Genomic DNA, 16,932 nt, shown 5'->3' on the forward strand with positions numbered 1-16,932 from the left:
GTTAGGCTTTTTTCCATTGTGGATGCAGTGCTGCAGTCATGCAAAGCTGCTGATCATGGCGACACACACTTGACATTGTCTTTAGAATGTAATTTCTGCTTCCAGCTCAGTCTGTGGCTGACTGTCACAGAGGAGGAGGTGGTGGTGGAGAGGAGGGCTCTGGATAAACTGTCCACATCATAGACAAACCCTAACCCCGAACCCGCATCAGATTGAACCACAGTGGTAGTGATGGGACGAGCGACACTGGTGCATCAGCACTGTGCCGAGAGCTCAAGAGGGAAACCTCGTATCGGTGCGTGTATTGCTTTAAGAAAGAATCACGTGACCGATACAGGAACTGTATCGTTTGGATGTGCCGCGCCAAAGTGTGTTTATCAGGAAACAAACTGTATCAACATGTCGTGGGTTTGTCGGATGGAGTTTTGCTTGATCATGGATCGTTCTCGGAAGTTTTCCCCGGTGTGGAATAATTTTGATCTCGTGACGCCAAACAAGGTAAATCTTTGTCTCCTTTATATACTATTTTTTACGGTGGCGCATTGCACTCACTTTATCAGTTTATCAAGTAAATGACCTGTGATACATATGATAGTCAGTTAAAGAGCCTTACAGTTGCTTTATTCATGTTATCATGTAATTATGAGATCCCGATCTCGTAATCATGAGATAGGGTGTCTATTTTTTTAACAAGTAAATGCAATGTTCTGGTAAGAGGTTTGAATTGTTTTCAGATAAATTAACTTTTTTTTGTTATTGTAGGTGAAGTGTCGGCTCTGCTCCACAGAGCTATCTTATATCAATAAGAGCACTTCATCAATGCTGAGGCATTATAGAGCTCGGCATGGCAATGAAGAATTGGCAGATACTCGTGAGAGTACCCCAGGTATGTTGAAATTCTCTCTAAAAATTGTGCTAAAAAAAACATGCATGCAAACAGACAGGCTCCAGGCCTGGTATCGAACCTCCAACCCTCTTGCTGTGAGGCGACAGTGCTAACCACTACAACACCATGTCGTCTTATGTTTATTTGATATTGTTTGTAAAAATTACAGTCCTTTTATTAAGCTTTTGACAAAATAGTTCCTTTTGGCTTGCAGTTCCTAACAAGCAAGCAGTGGATGAGGCAGTGGTCAATATGATCATCAAAGACTGTCAGCCACTCAGCTTTGTTGAAAATGAGGGATTCAGGGAGCTCCTGAAGCTTATTGTACCCTCATATACTCTACCAAGCAGGAAGGTATGTTTAAGAATCTTTATTATATGTTTGTACTAACTATATAACTATATTTTATTGGTCTAACAGTATTTGTATGGTTATTTTCAGACCATCAAGGACTTGGTGAGCCAGAGATATGAGGAGGAAAAGGAGAAAACCAAAAAGGACCTCCAGAGTGCCGTTGCTGTTACTTTAACAGCTGATATGTGGACGTCTATGAATATGGAGGCATATCTAGCTGTTACTGGCCACTATGTGGACAAAGAAAGCCATGAACTCCATTCATCAGTCTTGGCAGTGCAGCATTTTCCTCAGAAACACACTGCAGAAAACATTGCCACGGTTAAAAGGAGCCTCATGGAGGAGTGGGGCATAGCAGGAAAGGTCAGGTGTCTTGTCACTGATGCAGCAGCAAACATGACTGCATGTGCTCGAATGCTGCAAATACGGCATACCATTTGTATAGCCCATTCCCTGAATTTAATTGTGAGAAAATCATGTGATCAAATCCCAACAATAACTGAAATACGCAACAAAACACGACACATTGTGACATACTTTCGATCGAGCGTGACTGCTAAAGAGAAGCTCACTCAAATACAGCAACAGCTGGGAACACCGGGCCATAAATTAATAAACGAGGTGCCAACACGATGGAACAGTACCTACCAAATGTTTGAAAGAATGACTGAGCAGAAGGAGGCAGTCTGGGTGTCACTGGCCTCATTAAAACCTGACATCACTCCACTGACTCCAGAAGAATGTCAGATCATTGAAGAGATGCTCAGGGTTCTTGCTCCTTTTGACCAAGCTACAAGAGAACTGTCTGAGGAAAAAAGGGTCTCTGGGTCGAAGGTCATTCCCATGATGAGAATGCTCCACATTGAGCTTCAACGTCAGGCCACCACAGTGACAAAAACAGCTGCTCAGCAACTGGCTGAAAACCTGAGGAAGCGGCTAACTGACACTATTTGCGGCATGGAATCTCTCAGTGTGATGACTCTGGCAACTCTGTTAGATCCCAGATTTAAAAAGAATGGATTTGTTAGTCAGCAAAAGGCAAGTGAAGCGGTGAAGAGACTGCAGTCAGAATGTGCAGAAGAAATGAGGAGCCAAGAGCCTGACCCAGGAGAAGAAGAGCCTAGCTCTTCACATGGGTCAGAACCCAGTTCAGGTATGAAAATACATTTCTGTGGCACTTTGTGATATGATATATCATGTGATAATAAAGTAATGATTAACTATTTTTTTAGGGCACAATCTCTGGAAAACTTTAGATATGGAGGTTGCAGAGACCCAGAAGACGAGGAACGCAACAGCTGACTCCATTATTGAAGTCCAACGCTACCTGGCAGAAACAAACACACCCAGAAACCAAGATCCTTTGCAATATTGGAAATGGAACCAGAAAATATACCCACATCTTCATCAACTTGCACTTAAAACTCTCTGCTCACCATCATCGTCTGTACCATGCGAAAGAGTATTTTCCAAGGCTGGGGAGCTGGTGTGTAAGAGGAGAAATCGCCTTGGAGCAAAGACACTCCAAAAACTTTTGTTTCTCAATATAAATTCATGAACTAATCACTTTTTTGTCTTTTATTTCATATGATTTAACAGTTGACAAATGTGCACATAAGTTAAAAAATTGTAACTCCGATTTTTTACTCCAATTTGCTATATTTTACATACCAACTCAGTTTTAGCATTTACACGAACAAGGAATTTCTTTACCTGCAATGATTTTATAACTACTGCAGGGGTCACTATTGGGTGACCAACACAGTATCAATACAGTGCCGACACAGTTTGTTTAGTGTGTCAATACACTCCTTGAGGTATCATCGTCCCATCACTACACAGTGGGCTGCTCGGCTTATTTTTTGGAAAAAATGTAATATCTTGGCTAAAAATCATCCCCTGGTAGTGACTGAGGGCTCATTTCAACCACAATATACTTGGGAATACATCTAAAAAGATATCTTTAAATTATTATTGTTATTATTATTAAAAAGTTAAGGCTGCAGGGAGATTTTTCTAGACATAAGTGTAGGGTTCCACCGATGGAATTTGGTGATTAAACGTAAATTTGAAAGGTGAGACATGATATTGCCTTCAAATGTTTTATTAACTAATTCTATGCAGAGTAAATGACTACTTTACAAAAAACATAACAGTGAAACATGAAGTCTAAACTGGACAAATCTACCAAATCTCAAGAATTTTAATGAAATCTGCCCTAAATTGATGCCTTAACTAACCTTGGGGTGGGGTCTTTTTTTGTCTGACTTTGGACTCACGTTTTTGTGTTTCTTTTTTGTCTGGCTTGTGTTTTTTTGTCTTTTGCTTTGTTTGTTATTTTGAGAATATTTTATGTCGTTTTGTGTTTTTGTCTAGTTTGTGTCATTTGTCAATTTTTTTTGTCCCCATTTCTACAAAAATTAGTAAGTACCGCCGGCGGTACACTGAAGCTTAAGGGGTTAAATGACCATTTTCAAAATTTGTAGGCAGTTGTTACACTTAGAGACATCTAGAAGTCTTTTTATACTGCAAAGTATGTGTATATTCGAAGTACTACCTACAATTTCGATACATACGTGTTAACATCAATCGCCCAAGGTCCACACAGGGGAACTTAGACCTTCAGTAAAATTTGATCTGTGAGAGTTGCCATAAGCCAGATTTTCTGACACTTGTATTTTCCAACACCTGACATCCTATTCTTTCAGAAAATATATACTTTCCCATATCTGGCTTATGGCAAGTAAAAATATTCTGGGTGGTACATGAAAATAGTCTCAGAAAAGAAAGTGAAAATTTACTATATTTTTTTCAAACTTTGCAGAAATCTACTGCAGCATCTCCAGCTTGTGAATAAATGCTGCAGCGTCTTTTAACTAGGATGATACTTTTAACAGATGTCAGCACATCACCCTGGTCCTTTACTCTCCGCTGGCTTCCAGTCCAGTCCTGAACTCTTTGTAAACTTATATAAGATTATCATTAAGATAATAAAGCTCTTGACAGTCTTGCTCCACTTTTTAACTTTACGGGGCGTCTGATCAGCGGCTGCTTGAAGTACCCAGGTCTAAATAAAACCCTGGGGTGACCGGATGTTCTCTGTAGAACCCAGGATCTGGACCTAGCTCCCTCCGACATGCTCCGTCACTGACCTGGGTCTGTTTAAATCACAACTAAAACCTTCCTGTTTAAAATGGCTTAAAACCTATAATAATAATTTTCTACTTAGGCATACTCAAAGCGCGTACAATGGATCCGTTATTCATTCACTCACACATTCTCACTCTGGTGGTGGTAAGCTACATTTGTAGCCACAGCTGCCCTGGGGCAGACTGACGGAAGCGTGGCTGCCTACGGCCCCTCTGACCACCACCGACATTCACACGCATTCATCCAGCCGCACTGGAGGCAAGTTATTGATAAATAACTTTTTGGCCTTAAAGAATTTTTTTTTCTTATCATTTTGATAGGAAAACTTTATTAAAATTTATTAAAGCACCAGAATTTAAAGTTTGAAAAATAACAGAATTTTTTACTGTAGGTCAAAATTAAATTTGTGCTGCACACATCTCTGTACTTTAATTTGTTTACAGTATATATGAATTGTTTAAAAGACAAGATGGGTGCTCTATCCATAGCTATAAAAGAAAGTTCTTTGTAGGACAAATATGTCCCTGTGTATATGTTTGTGTTGGTTTGAGTGTAATTGAAAGAGGAATGCTGATGGGATATGAAGCATTATCAGTAGTTGCATGCTGTTGGATGAATAGTGAAATAAGATGCTTTTTTTCAGTTCTTACAGTCGTAAATCTGACTCTTGAGGAGTCAGTGCCTCACCAGCCATGAACCTCACCGCACACGTATTCTTCTTATACTTCCCCTGAAGCCCTGTCTGTCTTCTGAGCTGCTGCAACAGTGTTGGATCAATAAAGTCGATCTTATCTTTTAAAGTTCTGTCCTCAACAGCTGAAACCTTTCCAGTTTTCTTTTGCTGCACGTGTCACGCACAGATGTTTCGCCAACTGACAAATGTCCAATCTGTGTCAAACATCAGACACACGAGTCACACAAATGACAATCAGACAAGCCTCATTAACATCATGACCGTCATTTAAATGATGATAATAAACTGCAGCAGGCTCGTGTTCTTCCAGAGCTTTTGATGCAATAAACATACAACGTATTTACCGTTGACGTACCGTTAGCTAGCTGCTGAAATGTTCGGATGCTAATGCCATGTTAGGATTTGCTGACACTGTGACGTTAACTTCCTGAGGACTGGAATCAAAAGTGTTAGTTCTGTGGCGTTTACACAGCGTATCACGTTGCATTATTTCATCACTCTAAACGCAGACTTTTCCGTTTTCTAACACATGGACAACTCATGGTTAGTATCGTTTACAAATGCTAACACCATTAGCTGCAGGTGAGGGTTAGTCCGAGTGGTTCTACTGCTCCTTACCACGGAGCTAGCCGCCCGGATAAAGTAACGACAGCTTCCTACCTTTATGTCTGGAAAATCGCCAACCGACCGAAAGCAGTTTTGCAGATAGATGTTCTTCGATGAAAACCAAAGAAAGAAACCCTCGCTAAATAAAAAGTTAGCAGCGCCGGGTGATGTTGACGTTACCATGGACGTTGCCTGCAGTAACCATCTTCTTCTTCTTCAGCTACAATGAAACAATGGAGGTTGAAGGCGGCAGTCTGCCCCCCTCAGGCCGCCAGAGGAAGCACATGCATGCATGCATGAGTTCCAATCATAGATATATACAAACACAAGATGGCTCATGAGCGCTGTCAGCCTATGGGGAGCAACGTCGCCACATGGCGGCCATCTTGGGACAGGGCTGCTCGATCACTCATAACATTAAAGTCAATGGAGCATGGATTTTAAAATCACTGTTGATTGCTGAATTTTCAACCGATTTTAGAACAGTTTGGTTTGTTATAAACGTCAGAGATGTACTTGTTTTACTGCTTACTTAAGAATAATTAAAACCATTGAATTCATATAAAAATTATATGAAGTAGATAGGTAATAAAGAAATAGCTATACACACACTGATATTATACTGTCAATCTTTAATATTTACAATATTCAATTAGACAAAATAAATGATGATTAATAAATAAATAAGAAAAAGTAATGCTAAAATGAAAAAAACAAATAATGACGTTTGAACAAAAAATAAATAATGAATAAAGAAAAATAATAACAGGGTTCCCACTCTTTTCAATAAATCATTTTCCAGGATTTTTGCAGTGTCCCATAACCAACTGAAGTTACAACAATGGAGTGGGCAATTTTTAAGTTAATCTAGTCTTCTTTAAAAAACAAGATTAAAGGTTGATCACCAATATCTCTAACTAGCTGCACAGTATCATGTTAAGCTTTTGAATTTATCACGCTAGGTTCTATTTCTGTAAACACAAAGCCAGCATAAAGAATCCAAATGTTAAGATGTTTTTAACAAACTAAACACAAATGATGTGCAACTTAAGTTATGTTGAAACGACAGAGTAATTCTGACTCTCCCGCCAACTTAAAATTTCTAAATCAACTTTGTTATAAGTCTAAGGTCTCAATCAAAGTCTCTTAAATTAGAAATCCCAGGTTTTGCCATGTTTTCTACTCCCAGAACTGTGCCAGATGGCTCTGTCTACTATCTATTCATTTTGAAATGAGGACCATTTCTGAGGAATGTGAGCATTGTCCCTGATAATGGCTGGTGATCAACACTTGAAATCCCAGGTTCAAGTGGTAATGCGCACACTGGTGCCTCGTTGTCATAACAAAAGTGTCTGTAAACCAGTGATTAGTGCCAAGTGGCTCTTCTCTGGGGTGCAGAGATGTGCCAAAGGGCTCAGGGCTGGAATGTCACACTCCTCCTGTGCCAGCCCCCCCCCCCCCCCGATCCAGCTAATTGAGCTCAGCTGAGGAGAAGCTCAGCCAAGGAAGCACAGCTGAGCTCCATGTTCAATCACTGCAGCATTTAAGCTGGCTTCTCTGCACAACACACTGCCGGTTCATTGACTCATCCACGCTCCTCCGTTCATGCCATATCGCACTCCGTTGGAATCCTGCACTCCGTTCATCGTCCCCTGCACGTCATTTCCTGGACTCTGCCCCTCCCTTGGACAACTCTGCTTGTTTCCCTTCCTGCCTCTCACCCCCTCCTGCATCTCAGTCTGCTCTGCTCCTTTTCCCACCCGACTCTGGACTTTATGTGAGTTATTTTCCTGCTACTAAGTTCAGTTTGTCTCAGCCTATGGGTCCGCCCTCTGTTCATTAGTTTAGTTTTCCTTCTCCATTGTTTCCCTCCAGCTTCCCTCACTCAGTGTTTGTGTTCATTTAATATTCTGGTTTCTTTTAATAAAATCATATTTAATTCCACCCTCCTGCCTACACCTGCTGCTTGGGTTCAAACTCCCATTTTATGACATGGAATTTCTAGCAAATAAATACAACCACAACCACAAAGAATGTAATTTCGCCTAAAGATTAGGTTCTCAAAAAATGTTGGTCTCAGGAAAACCTAATAATTAAAAATCAGATTGTGTTCTCAGCCTTGAGTAGCCAGGCAGAAAAGATACACAACTATGCTGCATTTTTCAAAACAAAAAGCTGTGATTTCAACATTTAGCCCGAATCATAGCCACATTAATAAGGCTTGTAATAAACTAAACCGTTTGTAAATCAATCAAGAATTGAGCGAGTTCTGAGTGTTAAAGTGAGGAAATCGTCCACCTTACCACTGACTACAGTACAGTGTCAGAGCAGTCCCCTGTCCTAAGATGGCCGCCAAGTGACGACGCCGCCGACTCCGTCTCGAGACATCTAGTGTTTGTATATATCTATAGTGGCTAAATGTCTACCAACAACAATAAAATCAAAAAGCCACTGAAGGCACCAGATAGCGAATCTTACTCGGAGAGTTAAAGTGCGTGCAGGTACTGAGTCCATTGTCCAGCCAGAAAAAGTGCATTTTAAGGCAGGTTTTATTTTCAGTTCTAAAACGATGTTCAAACTTGGCCTGCTGCTGCCTAACTCCCAGGTAAAAAACCGTGTGTCCTCCCGGTGCATTCTGTCACTGAGTGAATGCCCATTGATTAAATAGCTACACCTGTGTGCCCAAATCACCCATGACCTTCAAAATAAGAGTATATAACTATAACTCAATATAACAAATATAACTCATACTAAATAAAGTATTCTAAACAAAATAACATAACAAATAAACATTATACAAAATAAACTACTGAATAGCTTCCACATTCCGGCCCCTAATTGTGGACCTCACAATTACAAATATAAATTCATGTAAGGAAGCTATTCTCCATCCATGCAATGTCTTCTCTGTAGTCACTGAAAAACAAACAAAGTAGGAAGACAGGATAGAAAGAGAAATAGATAGAAATTGTCCATGGGCTTATTCTGTGGCCTCCACCAGCAGGCAGATCTTTGTCACAGGTCTCTCCAGAACGCTGGTTTTGGTTTGAATGCACACAGAGCGGACCAATCCTTTTGAATTGGACTTGGTGCTCAATATTTGGGTTAGTTTCTGTAGCTTTAAACTCCTTTCTTTTTGACTCAGAAACAAGTGTCTTTTCAGTTCAAGGAACCAAGCAACAGACCTTCTAAGCTTCTTCCAAGATGAGAAGTAGTTGATGAGTCTGTCCGTTGGATTTTCGAGGTCATTAACAATGACATTCACTGCTGCTTCTCTTTTGACCTCAGGGTCATCAGTAGGAATCAATGGATCTACACACGTGGACAAAATTGTTGGTACCCCTCAGTTAAAGAAGGAAAAACCCACAATTCTCACTGAAATCACTTGAAACTCACAAAAGTAACAATAAATAAAAATTTATTGAAAATTAAATAATCAAAATCAGCCATCACTTTTGAATTGTTGATTAACATAATTATTTAAAAAAACAAACTAATGAAATAGGGCTGGACAAAAATGATGGTAATGATGGAAAATGAAACATATTAAAAATAGGTTTACATTTTAGAAATCTGCATTTGTGTATGAAAAATTTCCCTAATATTATAATACATCGGACCGGAATCAAACCCGTGTCGGAGACCAGCTCCTGTACAGTCGCCTGCTTAATCCTCTCAGCTACATGGGCATCAGATACCCACTAAACAAAATTATTTAATAAATACCAGCGCACCGGCCCTTCGGTCAAACGGCCGAATGATGTTTACACAAATTTTGGCACGAAGCCACATCTAATTGCCGGCCCCTGCATTACATTATAAATATGGGACGATGTAATGCAAAATATAGCGTTGGATTCGCAATGCTTTTACCTTAAAAATATAATATACTGATTCAAAATGCCCTAACTCGCTTAAATCTGACCGAGGAGAAACATGACACACGAGGAATATTTGATTAATTAAACGTTCTATTCAGGTATGATTAAGATTCAGATATGAAAACAAAATCAAACCCGTCGTTGCAGTAGTTTTTCCGGTTGTAGTCATTCATTTGAAATACGTTCTGAGTGGCACGAAATATCCTCCGCTTGAAATACATTGGTTTGAATTTCATTGTGTGCAGCACGAAAAACATGAGAAAATCGTGTTGGTGCGCACGCAACCATAGATTAATTTAGGTGACAGTTTCATGAATCCTTGTGAGACCGGGTTGTATGGTGAGTGTTTAAGCTTACAACTGTTATTGCTCACTATGTAAGAAGTTGTTGATTAAAAAAATGTCTAAACACTGCAGAGGTGTGGAATCACTTCTTTGTAGTTGGCTGCACCTTTGAAAGTCATTTTGTCAGCAGTAGAAACGGAGTTGGTAATTTTTTGATACAGTTTGAGGAGAAATCTGGTTAGTTTTCATGCTTGTTTTACATGTATTTAGAAATGATTTATGTTTGAGTCATGTTTCTCTAAAGGAAAGAGTGTTGTAAAGGTGAAAAGAATAAAATAACATCAGTTTCCACTCATCTTACACAAAGGTTTCTCTTACTCCAAATATAGGACTTTAAATGGGAACAATTCATACACATCTCCACTTTTACTACATTTTGCTGCTGTACACATTTTAATGCAGTCAAGGGTGATTTATTTTTTACTAAAACTGAATATGTGAATGATTCTTCCACCACTGGTCATCATCAAATATCTGTCCTTTAGTTGTTGTTCCCAAATGGTGGAACAAACTACCAAACTCTGTGTGTTCTGCTGAGTCCCTTTCTACTTTTAAGAGACAATTGAAGGCTCAGTTGTTCAGAGAACACCTAGGCACTTAATCTGACTCCACCTTAGGGGTAGAATAAGTCAGGTGGTCCAAAACCCTCGATATCTCTAACCAGACTCTTTTCCTCTGTTGTTCCCAAATGGTGGAACAAACTACCAAACTCTGTGCGTTCTGCTGAGTCCCTTTCTACTTTTAAAAGACAATTGAAGACTCAGTTGTTCAGAGAACACCTAGGCACTTAATCTGACTCCACCTTAGGGGTAGAATAAGTCAGGTGGTCCAAAACCCAGCAGTTATTTAGCGCTGACAAAGTTTAAAAAAATAAAATTTAAAAAAAGGGGGGGGGGGTTGGCAATTCTTCTGCAACTTGATGGCAACACCTTTGACCAATCACACTTGAAGCACTTTTTGCCCTTACTACAGGTTTTTCCTTATGTCTGAATTCTTGCTTGTGTTGTACGTCGCTTTGGACAAAAGCGTCTGCTAAATGAAATTGTAGAATTGTAGTCGACATTACTCTTTAAATGTCAGGACTGATCCCAAAGGCAAAATATTCACCTTATTCAGGAAGTGAGGCAGGGCGGCGCCATTTTTGAGATCGACTTCCGGTTGACCGTCTTCGCACTACAACAACATCGAGTCCTCTCGCTCCTGTAGCTACTTTTAACTGTTCTTTTAAGCGATTTTAACATGTTTGGCATCAATTGCGCTGTCCGTGGGTGCCACAACAACTGGGGAAAGATGAAGCTTTCTCTCTCTCAGAATTGTTTAGAGCACGGAAAGGTTAGATCTGAATGCTGTGGACCAGCTCATGGCTATGTAAACACACAGCTTGCATCAGTCACTGTCAGCGCAGCTACAGCGATTCTACCAAAGTTCAGTTTCCACTAAAGACCTAGCTATGCCATCAGTGAGGTAAAAAGATACTCTCTGCTATTTTGAAACGTTGTTATGACTGCGGTTTGGTCAGAATCAGTTTTTTGTTGCTCCAGGGAATTAGCATTAGCTTGTGACAGGGCTAATAACACAGTAAACTGCAGGAGCTGTTTCAGAAATGACAATAACAACCTACGTTTGCACAACCACATCGTATATACATGAATCAAATAAAGTTTTATTCAAATCAACATACCTTTCATAATATCGCAGCAGTGTGACTGCAGGACCGTCCCAACCCAGCGATACAGGAGCATCCCGTGGTCTCCACCACTCCATGTGTGAGGAGGTATTAGCCTGACTCAGGCTGACATTAGCTTTAAGAAACGTATATTCCCGTTCTTGATGTAACAGAACAGCGCCGACTTTACCACTGTGCAAATATTGATAGGCTTCAGTGCTCTTATAATTCCTCATAGCCGAGTGATCAACGCCAAGAGACAACACGAAGTAGTTAAAGATATCGCCATCCATGACTTGTGGTCACTTTTTGGTCCGTGTATATTTTGGTAATTGGATTTTCCGTTCTAAAGCAGGTATTGAAAAACAAAAAACGAATGGTTATTTGATTTTCGTTTTCAAAGGCAAAAATTAAAATTGAAATACAAGGCGTTTTTCCTTTTCACGATCAAAAATGGATATACGAATTTTTAAAAATGCTTTGATTTTCATTTTTTATTTACAAAAACAAAAAATAAAATAAGTCAGAGACAGAAACGAAATAAGAGCCGTTTTTCATTTTCTGAGACCGGAAGTGGTCATCAGCAAGGGTGGTCAGATTGAATCAGAGCCGAGGACTCTCTGTCCCGCCCACATTTACCGGCTTCTGCTGTTTATGGACGCTGCTACCGCTGCTGCTAACAACGTTAGCTTCCAAAAGTGGAGATAAACTCTACAGGTAAGTGTTAAAGTCAACTTTGTAACTAGTTGCACTCTTCTCTACTTCTGGACAATATCACATATAAAGCAGTGAAGTTACTGTAAGTTACCATCAGACTGTAACCTCTGATATAAACTTGTTCTAACATCGTGTTTTAAAGTCGTTCTATAAATCTCAATTTATGTTTCCTAACTTTGTATTTACAATGAGGCTAATCCCGGTTAGTCAGTGTTATCTATTAGGTGTAGCTAAGTGTCCTGAAGGTCACAGCTGATCAATCATAATAGATCAGTCATAAGGGAAACTGCTGTTTCGAGGCGCAGTTCATTAATGATCAGCAGATAGAAATTAATCTATGTTAACGTTCCTCCACAGAACTCTGATGAATGTTAATCTCTCAGTTCAATGAATGAAGAACAGTTCAGTTCTGAGTTAATATCTCTGTTCTTTGCTTCAGACTCTATTTAACAGCTTCTGTTCATACAACAGTGTACGGTCAGATAACTGTGGAGCTCATGTTAACGCTAATGATACATTAGAATAAAAATAATAAACTTTATTGTCCATCTAAGGCAGTAAAATACTCTTTGGCCTCAACCAGGAAAACAAACATTTCTATAAGATTAGAAAGTAGGACAAAATACAACACTCTCTTGTGTTTCATTCGTACCCTGATGTGTTCATTCTGATATTTAAAGTTCCAGCAGTTGGACTGAAAGAACCTTGGAGATCTTCTTCTCACTGTTTGTGTCTTTTCCTTCCATCCTTAGTCTGGATCATTGGGAACATCTGGTCTGATGGACTGAGAGCTACAGAGAACATGAACATCCAGCTGTGGTTGTCTGAACAATCTTCTCTCCATCACTGTGAGGAAGAGCAGCACTGATGTCCTCCTCATGCTTCCATTAAGAACAATGATGCTGCAGATTCAGCTCCTCTCTTCATAATACTTGTCTTGTGACTGTTCAGTTTTTACACTTCACTGTCAGCAACACATTATTTATTTCATCCATTTATTACATGTTTACACATCTTTACAGTTCACAATTGTTAAATAATGCAGTTTTTAAATGTGCAATGAAGGAAATAATGAAGCTCTTGAGCTGAATGTGTTGATGTTTTAATGCTGCATATCTGCTATAAATAACATTGTACAGGGTTTCTGCAGATATCAGTCAGTCAAATTTAATGCTTTTTAGTGCAATTTTAATGCTATACTGTACAAATTTTAATGCCACGACCATGAACTCAAATTACACGGGTTTGTTTGTTTTTTGTAAAAGATGATTTTTATATGAAAACCCTACATTTGACTATTTCTGAATCTGGGAACCACCCCTGAACACCAACGGGCTGCAGTCATTCTCTGAAATGCACGTTTTTGAGCCATTTTTGCTGGAACTTGTGTTTCCCCATTTCCCAGCCTGGTCCAGCCTGCCGGCCACTTTAAAAACATGCAGTTTTTAGAAATTGTACCCACCCGGCTGGAACAATTATCTCAGTGCTTCGGCATGTTTACACAGATGCACATACCTGACAAATCGCAGTCTATAAATATATTATTGTCAATTATTTTCTTGAAAACTGCAGAAAGAAATTTTTAATACCATTTAAGGCCTTAATTTCTGCAAAATCAACTTAATGACTATTAATGTCCTGCAGAAACCTTGTTGTATTTCTGCTACAGCAGCAGAGATGAAGTTAAAGGTGATAAATAGAATCTGTGAATACTAAGAACAGAGAATAATAAACTGCTGAAAGAGTTGCTCTGTCCTGTCAGTGAAAGCTAAACAGGAAGTGGTTCACTGAGGATGTCGTCCATTCAGTCTCCTTCTTCACAACCAGATGAGGTTTTCCTTCTGTTGGCTTCACTCAGAAGATCCTCACAGTGAACATGAGACACCTGAGATGAAGACAGACGTCACAGCATCAGCATCAACAGCAGAGGTTCATTTTAAAGTATCCCTGGAAAGATTTCCTATTTCATATAGTTTTCCAAGCACTGAACGACAGAAAGACCTGTAGTCACTTTAGCTTTAGGAGAGGATTTTATTATCCAGCTTATCTGTGCTGCAGTTTAAATGTATTAACTGTAGTGTTCATCATTATTTTGGACATATTCTGGGAGGTTATTTTTCTGATCTGCACTAAGATGTACTACAACATGTGAATCAGTCATTAAACAATGTTAACGACTAGAGAGTAGATTTACTGTTTTCTCCAGTTTAATTTCAGAGACTCAGCAGATATTTAGGACTACTGACAACACAGAACCTTAACCTTACTGTTTGAATCACATTTAGGTTTTCTAAACGTTACATTAATGTGAACCAGCGTCTCCACACAGTTTTATTAACTAAATGTACCACATTACACTAACACGACACACTTCAGCCTTTTCCATGAAACACAATGCAAACATCGTTAGCTTAATGCTACACTAGGTTTAATCAGGCTACGACTGAGCAGCTCGCTCGGTTAGCATCACTAATTTATATTAAAGCTAATATTTACTGGATGCTGACTCTCTTCTCTGGTCAATACACAAAGAAATAAACTCCACCAACATCTGGACTGCATGGCACACATTATATCTGACACGAAAGTTGCATATGAAGTGCATTAAAAGCGGCACCGATAAGAAAATAAACATTTAGCCTACTTACCGAACTTTCAGTGTCTGCTGGTAGAATCAGCCGAAGGTAGCAAAATGGTTAAAACAAGCCAACAGGCAGGAAAAGTGTCTGTGGAAAAGGTTCTGCTTCTTCACCGATAAACCACCAGTGACCATATCAGAATTAATCCTCCAGACTGTCAGTCATTCCAGACGAACTGTCAATCAGGTAACCACGCCCCCTTGCGTCGCAAAACTTAATAAATAAAAAAATCGATATTGATTTATTTTAAGATCGGCCACTTGATCTTTCATTTTGACCATGAAAACTAACAATAAAAACATTTATTTACAGTCTATGCACCGTACTCTGTTTGGCTCCACCCTTGCTGATGACCACTTCCGGTCTCAGAAAACGAAAAAACGGACCTTTTTTCGTTTCTGTCTCTTACTTATTTTATTTTTTGTTATCGTAAATAAAAAATGAAAATCAAAGCATTTTTTAAAATTCGTATATCCATTTTTGATCGTGAAAAGGAAAAACGCCTTGTATTTCAATTTTGATTTTTGCCTTTGAAAACGAAAATCAAATAACCACTCGTTTTTTGTTTTTCAATACCTGCTTTAGAACGGAAAATCCAATTACCAAAATATACACGGACCCATTTCTGTTTTTTAAAGAGGTTTTCATTACTTCCCACATCACTTTCTCAGTTGTAAACACCGCTATGACCGAGTTACCGGAAGTACTACTCAAAACAGGAAGTCCCGCCCGTTGGAAAATGGGCGGAGCTGAATAAGGTGAATAGTATGAATAAGATCTATATGCTGACTCCTGAGGCTGTTCATAATATATGCTGAAAGTAAATGGATGCTTTATTATGTTTATTGGGATTGCAGTGGGCTGCACAGTGGAATGGTGGTTAACAGTTTTGTCTTGCAGCTGAAAGATCACTGGTTCATGTCCCGGCCTTCCCAGGATCTTTCTGCATGGAGTTTGCATGTTCTCCTGGTGCAGTGTGGGTTTTCTCCGGGTACTCCGGCTTCCTCCCACAGTCCAAAGATATGCTGAAGTTAAATGATTACTGAAATTGCCAGTAGCTGTGAATGAACATGTGATTGTTAGTCAGGATATGTAGTCCTGCAACAGACTGGTGACCTGTCCAGGGTGTCTTTACCCCAAGTCAGCTGGGATAGACTCCAGCTCCCCATGGATGGTATTCTAGTGTACTGAAATGATCACATTCCAGTTTTACATTTTACTAATTACTGCTTGCAGTCACCTGGGATGAAGGTTATTGAGGTGACACCTCATCCATCCATCCAAGTGATAGTTTTGACTGCAGATGTGCATATGTGTCCTGAACAGATCCTGTAGTTATTGTTGTGTTGCACATTTAATTTGGTGTCCAAAGAGGATAAATATGGCATGTGGAAGCTTTTGACATGAAGAATGAACAGTATTGCATTTTATTTCACCCATGGCATTATTTCTTGACCTTGGAAACATCACCCTGACAGAAAAAAAAAGACTCTTCACAACTTTAGCTGATTCTTATGATCTTCAGAAGTAGATAAAGTCTGAAGAAAAGCAGTTCATGACCCATAAGATTTGATTTTGTCTGAGAGCTAATTTTTTTTAAAGAAATATCACCCAACATTATTGTATAAACTGTAAAATGGATGAGCAGATGTTGCTGGTGTGCAGTGGTTAACGTGGTTTCTTCTGGGTTGAAACCTGCTGGTCTGTTTGGACCTTTGGGCCCTATGATGGACTGGTGATCAGTCCAGGGTGTATCCAGCCTCTCGGTTGGTTCCAGTTTGGCTCCAGCCCATCACAACCTTCTGCAGGATGAAACATGTCAACTGTAGGTCATTTGAAGTTCATTCATCTCAGAAACTTCAGTTCCTCTGCTGCCTTAAAATTGGACTTAACTGCACTTTGCTTTATTTAGTCAGTTTAAACTCATGACTTGTCAAAGTCTAAAATTTGCTGAGTTAAAAAAAGTCATCCTGAGAAAATAAGTCCAGTGAATGC

The 16,932-nt window shown here is 39.4% G+C and overlaps 1 protein-coding gene and 2 long non-coding RNA genes across 6 annotated transcripts in view; 2 read left to right on the top strand and 1 right to left on the bottom strand.

The window, feature by feature from the left end:
- ift74 (intraflagellar transport 74) overlaps positions 1-5,922 on the bottom strand; it is a 68,339-nt gene extending 62,417 nt beyond the window's left edge. The window contains exon 1 of one of the 4 annotated variants that reach the window (XM_051940347.1): positions 5,871-5,894. The gene's annotated coding sequence lies outside the window, so the exon portion shown is untranslated. Of the gene's footprint in view, positions 1-5,744 lie in introns of all 4 variants that reach the window. The other 3 variants (XM_051940345.1, XM_051940344.1, XM_051940346.1) reach the window with 3 other exon arrangements.
- On the top strand, positions 767-1,482 carry LOC127531310 (uncharacterized). The gene is made up of 3 exons (XR_007938378.1): positions 767-886; positions 1,101-1,240; positions 1,328-1,482. It is a non-coding gene; the product is annotated as an uncharacterized LOC127531310 (long non-coding RNA).
- Positions 5,923-12,133: 6,211 nt separating the features above from the next.
- On the top strand, positions 12,134-13,382 carry LOC127531337 (uncharacterized). The gene is made up of 2 exons (XR_007938404.1): positions 12,134-12,298; positions 13,051-13,382. It is a non-coding gene; the product is annotated as an uncharacterized LOC127531337 (long non-coding RNA).
- Positions 13,383-16,932: the final 3,550 nt, after the last annotated feature.

This window comes from Acanthochromis polyacanthus, chromosome 20 (assembly GCF_021347895.1).
Source record: "Acanthochromis polyacanthus isolate Apoly-LR-REF ecotype Palm Island chromosome 20, KAUST_Apoly_ChrSc, whole genome shotgun sequence".
Lineage (NCBI taxonomy): Eukaryota > Metazoa > Chordata > Actinopteri > Pomacentridae > Acanthochromis > Acanthochromis polyacanthus.